We start from the raw sequence: 7,526 nt of genomic DNA, 5'->3' as shown, positions 1-7,526 counted from the left end.
TTTTCTGGTAAAGTGTGGTTTCATTACAGGGAAATCACAGTCCCAACCCTTGTATCTGGATAATCCTGATTGCCTGTATCCTGAATTCAGAACCAGAATCCAGATATCCTTGAGCCCATTAGTGCCCTAAGTAGAGAAATCTGAATAGGCAAAAGTCCTGGTATTTCTCTCTTTCTCTCTCATCCCGACCCTTCTTCCCCAGGGAAACTCCTAGAGTTGCAGTGTGTCCTTCATTGCTGCCCTGTCAGTTCTCATTGGGATTCAGGGATTATTGTTGCCTCATTGGAACCACCCGGAATGCAGGTGAATGGCTTGCAACAAGGTTGACACAGGCTTTCAGAAATAGCTTAAAACTCATCTGTTTAGAACATTATGCATTCTCCCTTCCCGAGGTTACCTGTTGGATCAGCGCTGGGACACTCTCTGAGGAGCTGTGCAGTAGAGAAGCCTTTTCCTTCACTCATTCATTCATAAATTGGCCCACCTAGATGTTGGTACTTGTTGATTGAGGCTCTAACTATAAATCAGCTCCAGGAAAAATAAAAATTATGAAGAATACACCAGAGAATTAACAAGTTACTGAATTAAATAAGAAATTCTATGGAAAAATTTGCAGTTATCCAACCTCTACATTAGGAGCACCAACCACTAATTTGGGCAGTGGGACATATGGTGGTTCTTCTGTCCAAGCAAATTCTCAGTGCCACCTGTGTAATTTGGTGTCATATTCTTTTAATCGCCACATTCAAAATTCATGGTGAAATTCTAGTGTGGCAAAGAACTCATGTAGTTGAGTAAAGCTGAAAAGGTGTGACGATATTACTTGGTAGATACTGCTTCTGACACCTGCAAAAATACAAATAAGTGGAAATTTAATATTTCATCCCTGTTTGCCATAATCTCTTATGTTTCTTTCTCAGAGTATTTTCATCTTCATCATAGCAAACATCTGCCAAACAGATAAAACCTGCAGACATCTTTTTGAACATCACTGGCAACGTGATCAGGCTCCAGAAAAGTTTGTTCCCAAAATCAGTTAGTAAGAGGACTGATCGGTGAAAGCCTGGAATGCAGTACTTTTTTAAGAGCATATGTCACGGAGAAATGATATCTATCCTGATTCAAAAATCACTAGCTCCCTCTCTTGATTTAAATGTGCTCCATAATTTGTTCTCAGTCCAAAGATCATTTTCATAATGTGCCAAATATCTTACTCATTCTAAGCTGGTCAACTCGTAATCCAGGCCCCTTAAAAATTTGAAAATACATATAGAAATAATACATTTTAAAGCTATTTTTCTTACTTGCCATGGGCTCCTATCACAATTTTACATTGAGACCCTACTTGGGATGTTTTAAGCGGTTAACTTTATGCATGCAAGTGGAATGAAGATAATGGGCCTCATTCTGACTTTGGCGGGCGGCGGAGGCCGCCCGCTAAAGTACCGCCGTCAGAATACCGCTGCGCGGTCAAAAGACCGCCGCGGTAATTCTGAATTTCCCGCTGGGCTGGCGGGCGACCGCCAGAAGGCCGCCCGCCAGCCCAGCGGGAAACCCCCTTCCATGAGGATGCCGGCTCCGAATGGAGCCGGCAGAGTGGAAGGGGTGAGACGGGTGCAGTTGCACCTGTCGCGATTTTCAGTGTCTGCTTGGCAGACACTGAAAATCTTGGTGGGGCCCTGTTAGGGGGCCCCGCGACACCCGTTACCGCCAGCCAGGTTCTGGCGGTCAAAACCGCCAGAGCCAGGCTGGGAGGATTCCCCAGGGCAGCGGGAAACCGACGGGACACCGCCGGTTTTCCGTCTCTGACCGCGGCGGTACCGCTGCGGTCAGAATGCCCATGGATGCACCGCCAGCCTGTTGGCGGTGCATCCGCGGTCGTTGGCCTGGCGGTAGTCTACCGCCAGGGTCAGAATGACCCCCAATATGTTTATAGTGTTTTAGAGAAACTTTTTCCTAGACGATGAGCTCTTTATTTATTAACAGTTTTACCCTATGATTGCTGTTTCTTACACTCCCTGCACTTCTTGCTGGATTACATCTTGTGTTCGATCAAGCTACAAAAAAGGACAGTCAAAGGGAACGTAGCTAGGGAATAGCAATTTTAGAGCTAATCTCAAATAGATAGAAGTAGACACCAATATTCTACAGGCCAACCTTCCCTGCAAATATGAGTTAGTGGGCATATGGAAGTCTTGTGACTGCAGGGGATATATCCCAGTTTTTTGGGCCCTTGAATTAAACTAACTATTTCCATCAGGAAGGGTTGGGGGTGATGAATGAGTTGATGTGGTAATGAGTTCCATGATGACTGTGGACTCTGAGCCTGAGAGCAAAACCAGATATGGTTTATCTTCTTTGGTCCACCCAAAGAAGGAGATTGGGGTGAGCATTGAGGCCATCTATTTTCCCATGAATAAATGTGTACACAGCCATTTGTAGGGTCTTTGTTCTCTTTATATTTTCCCCTGTATGGTCATGGACTTTGTAAATATATTCTAAGAGTGTCTGTTTTTTCCTTGGAGTGGATATACAACTGAGGCATGTTGAGGGTCCACAAACAAGAAGATAAGCACTTTGATACATCTCAATCTTGTTTGTGAAGCAACCACAGCACTGAGACCACCCTCCTCGCTGCTACAGATGACATCCGCTCCCTCCTCAACCAAGGCGAAACAGCAGCCCTCCTCCTCCTGGACACTGTCTCCCGTCGCATCCGATGCTCAAGACTCCATGGCGCCGGCACCCGCGACAAAACACTGGAATTGATCCGTTCCTTCCGCAAAGCCGGCTTCCAAGATTGAGAACGGGGCATTGTGATTCCCCTAGGCGAACTCCTGTGAGGAGCGCAATCCATGTGGAAGACCTCCTTACAAAGAGGGGCTGGTGTCATATGTCCACGATCTCTCAGTGTGACCTTGACTTGTTATAAGAATGAGTACATGCACTTACCAGCACTTTATCAGTGCCTTAATATTCTCATTAAGTGTAGGGACTGCACCAACCTGTGTTGGGGACTTCATGATTTCCCTTATTGTTTAGGAAATTCTACAGCACACACTGATTGTGTGCTTAGTAAGCCAGCTACTAAGGTATTGTGAATTGCAGTCCCACCTTTTTACCCAGGAGCATGGACGCAGGTGGTAACACTATTATTTGGCTGAAATGTCACACAGCAGCAGGGGGCTGCCATTTGAGCATGTTTATGAGTAAAAGGTCACCAAGCGCCCTTATTGGTACTATGGCTATTTTATGTTTGCCATTTTACAGTGGATTAGTAACCTGCCTTTTAGCCCAAAGGGTGTGAAATGTGCACCTTTGTATAATTCTTTTAATCTAATGGGTGTGGTAGGCATTTGTCACTTAGGGGGTCATTACAACCCTGGCGGTCCAAGACCGCCAGGGCTGTTGTGATGGAAGCACCGCCAACAGGCTGGCGGTGAATTCCGAGTCATTACGACCGCGGTTTTCCGCCACAATGGCCCCAGCGGTTCTAATCCGCCAGGGCAGCGCTGCTAGCAGCGCTGCCCAGGGGATTACGAGTCCCCCTACCGCCAGCCTTTTCCTGACGGTTTGAACCGCCAGGAAAAGGCTGGCGGTACGGGGAGTCGCGGGCCCCTGGGGGCCCCTGCACTGCCCATGCCACTGGCACGGGCAGTGCAGGGGCCCCCTGCCAGGGCCCCACGCAGCTTCTCACTGTCTGCTATGCAGACAGTGAAAAGCGCGACGGGTGCAACTACACCCGTCGCACGGCCGCAACACCTTCCGCTCCATTTGGAGCCGGCTCCTCTGTTGCGGCCCAGCGGGGATCTCAAAATGACTGCGGCAAGAGTGCGGCTGCATTGGCGCCCGCCCGGCGGTCAGATCTAATGAGGGCCTAATTGTGTTAAAATTAATTTACGTGCAAATAGTTCAGGAAATAATGACACAGCCATTAGCATATAATATAATAACCAAGTACATAAACACAAAATAAAGGCAACTCAGACAAGAGTAAAACAAACATCATTAATCTAATGATCAGAATGAATGCTGCTTCTCCTTGACTGTTAAGTGGAGCCCAGAAGACCCCAACATGGGTAGATCTAGTCTCAGAATCCAACTACTGCATTGTGGCTATCAGTGCACACGTGGACATTCTCTTATGGAACCTCATGCTTTGAATTTGTACATGTGCGCAATAAATGCCACGTGTAAGTGGACAAGAGAAATTTCCAAGAAGGAGACGTAGTAGTTCCCGTGCACCATCTTAATTGGTCTCTTGGGCTTTCAAGGAAACTAGTCTGTTGCCGCCTGAATTTCAACACATTCTCCTGTAAACCTATTTTCATGTACATTTGCTTGAGTGGTAAATTCATAACATAAGCAAAGTGATTTTCCTAATTTCCTTAAGGGTATGCCATGTGCAAATAAAGGACCACTCACTTCTGAATATGTGCACACTGCAAGATTTGGTGAAAATTTTACAAAAAGGGAGTAGAACTGGGTGAGGGGGTTGAAACCTTACTCAAGTAGTAAACACAATTTTTGTCAAGGTGAAACACAAGCAAATCTCAAATTAAACTGTGATTGACTTGTTGCGTAGGCTCGCATTATTTTAATGAGACTACTGGATTTTGAGTGGCAGAATCGCCTTCGGTGTGGGAGACTGAGTCTGACCCACTACAGGTGACACCTGTCACTCAACTCCGGGCTCCGATCCGGCTAACTAGCAGTGCCTCATCTCTACCCAAGGGCAGGGATGATTGAGCAGCCTAGCGCATGACATAACTGGTTTCTCAGGGAAGCCGTGGTCTCTCAGGTCTCGTCCGTTTCTCTCAGTTACATTAGTCTCACATACACAATGACAAACAGAGGCAGTATATATTTCAATAATGCTTTAATAAAGCCACTGCCTCTTAGATAGCAAAGCGTGGACTGCAATAACCAGGACTATACAGCATGATAAGTTTAAAATTGTGACAAGGAGAGTAAAACATAAAAATAATGCTACCATATTGTCACTAGTTTCAATAGACTAATTCCTACCTAGGCTATAATAGAGCACAGCGTGTTAAGCTCTAATTCTGCCCTTCAGGTTCCCCTGGGAAGACATCATCCCCCATACCTGAGCAAAGGCCTGAAGTCTGCAAAGGCAGCTCTAGCGAAGCATTCAGCAATCAGCACACAGTCGTGATTCTCTGGCTGGAATCTCCCTCTAACGTGTAAGGGACAGGGAAGTGTTTTTATAATAAAACAGCTGATGTTCTTAGAAAATGTCCCTGCGTAAGGTCCATGAATGTCAGTGACTAAACTTATACCACGTTCACCGGCAACCTATCGTACTGCAGCCTTGGAAGAAGCACAGAGTGAGCAAGAATGTCTTGTTTGAGAACAGAGTGCTGGCCTAGGTGAAAACAGTTTGATAGAAAGAAATAGAACAAGAACGTAAAAGTGGCTATTGTAACAATAATAAAGCAAAGCTGAATAAAATATATCTAGGTTAAAGTGCACAGCGGCAGGCCAAGTATGTTTAATAATGTGCATGGAGCTATAACTATAATGGCTACACAACAGACCCTATGGTAACCTGGCAGAAAAGCAGTCAGGCTTAGCTTAGAGGCAGTGAGTAAAGCATGTATGTAGCACACAAACCTTAATAAAGTGAAAACAGAAAACAAGAAAAATGCCATACCAATTTAGAAAAATGTTGTAAAATTTAATAAACTATTTGACAACAAAACAACCAAAAACCAGTTACTAGTACCAGAGATATGTAATTTTAAAGATTTAGGCAAAAGTAGTGCTTAAAAGCACAAACTGCCAACTGTGGCTATCTGGTTGCCCACGGACTGGGACAATGTCTCAAATTTTGCCCGACCATGAAGGAGCACGGCCAGATACAGGGACCAAGTTAGTCTCACTGAGAAATGTACCCAAACCCTGGTTGTGGACTGTTGCTTCATGCAGTGTTGGTCCTGAGAAGCAATGCAAGGTCCTTGTCAAAGATGCGTCACCCAGCTGTGGTTCTGATTAGCTGCAAGAGCTGTGATTCAGGCTTGCTTTGAGGATGTGTTGCACAGTGGCAGTTCCGATGAGGTTTGAGGGCTGGTATGTGGGCGTGATAAGGCTGAGTTGGTACCAATGAGAAGCTGTGAGGTCTGCGTTGAGGATGTGTTGTGCAGTGGCAGGTCCAATGAGCTGTGTCAAGGCTGCACCGAGCTGCATTGGTTTCCATGAGGTGGGGCGAAGAGCTGCATCAGGTTTGTGTCACACTGCATTGGCTCTGATGAGACTACAGCTGGGCTGGCGGAGCACCTCTAGTCCCACTTCCAAGAGTCCAGAACTGAAGGTGCACCAAAGGGGCAGGTTAAGACTAACAGTAGGCAGAGTCCAGGTCTGTGGGACCAAGATGATTGGAGCCTTTTTTTTTGGTCCCTGAGGCTCTGAAAAGGCACAGGCCAGCCAACTAGCCCTTGTAGTCCCTCTAGTGGTTCTGGGTTCAAGATGCTGAGCCAGTCCTCTTAGGCAGGCAGCAGGGAAGCAGAGTAGGAGGAAAGCAGGGCAGTCCTTATTGTAGCAGCACAGCAGTCCTCCTTCTGCATCTTCCACAGTTTCAGGAGTGTACTGAAGAGGTGGGCCTGCGGATCCCAATCAGAAGCTACCACTTATTAAATGTAACAAGGCAACCAAATGGTATCCTATGGGAGAGGTAGGCCTCACAGTAGTGAAAATAAATTTAGAATTTTTTTCACTATTAGGACATGTAAAACTTAAACGTACATGTGCACCTTTTTTAAATACACGACACTGAGCTGTGTAGGGCATACCCTAGGGGTCACTTATATAGGGTGTGTGCTGTTAGCGGTTCCTTGCCTCCTTTTTATCTATAAGGCTACTTTGTATATTCCCTGCCCCATTACAACTTTGCACATTCACTGTTGGTCTGGGGTGGGACTAAGTACCCCAGATTGCTGTGTGGTCAGGCGGGGCCCTTAGCGACATGCTCATAAGCGTCAATGGAGTCTCACAGCACCTGAACAGACCCGTCTTGGCATGTCATCATCTGGAGGAGGCTGGGCCAGCGCTTTTGGTTTTTACTGCTCTAACCTGTTTGGCTGCATCTGAGTGATCCTGCCCTGTTCTGTGTATTATCTTTGCTACGCTTGCTCCCCAGGAAAGTGTCCTCTCAGTTGATTATTGAGGATGGGCCAGCAAAAAGCTACCCCAGTGGTCTTGGGGTGTTCTGAAACACATTCTGGTACCCCCATTGATAGCTTTTTGATCCGTGCAGTTGATGTCAATGTCAAGGAGATCTAATTGGCTGAAAGAAGACTTTCTTCTCCTTCTTATTAGCCCCCCCATATAAATACTCCTGGGGACGGCCAATCCACACATCCAATTGTTCGCAGTGTTTATGCAGATAATATGGAACAAGTAGGTAAAGATCATAGGCCAAAGGGAGTGAGTACCCATTCCTGTGTAGCTCTGGATACATCTCTTCTCGACCCTGGCCCAGTAGGTAAATGCAGAAAGGGGGTAACAAA

The sequence above is a fragment of the Pleurodeles waltl genome, chromosome 2_1 (genome assembly GCF_031143425.1).
Source record: "Pleurodeles waltl isolate 20211129_DDA chromosome 2_1, aPleWal1.hap1.20221129, whole genome shotgun sequence".
NCBI lineage: Eukaryota > Metazoa > Chordata > Amphibia > Caudata > Salamandridae > Pleurodeles > Pleurodeles waltl.
Note: the sequence above shows the minus strand (reverse complement) of the source record.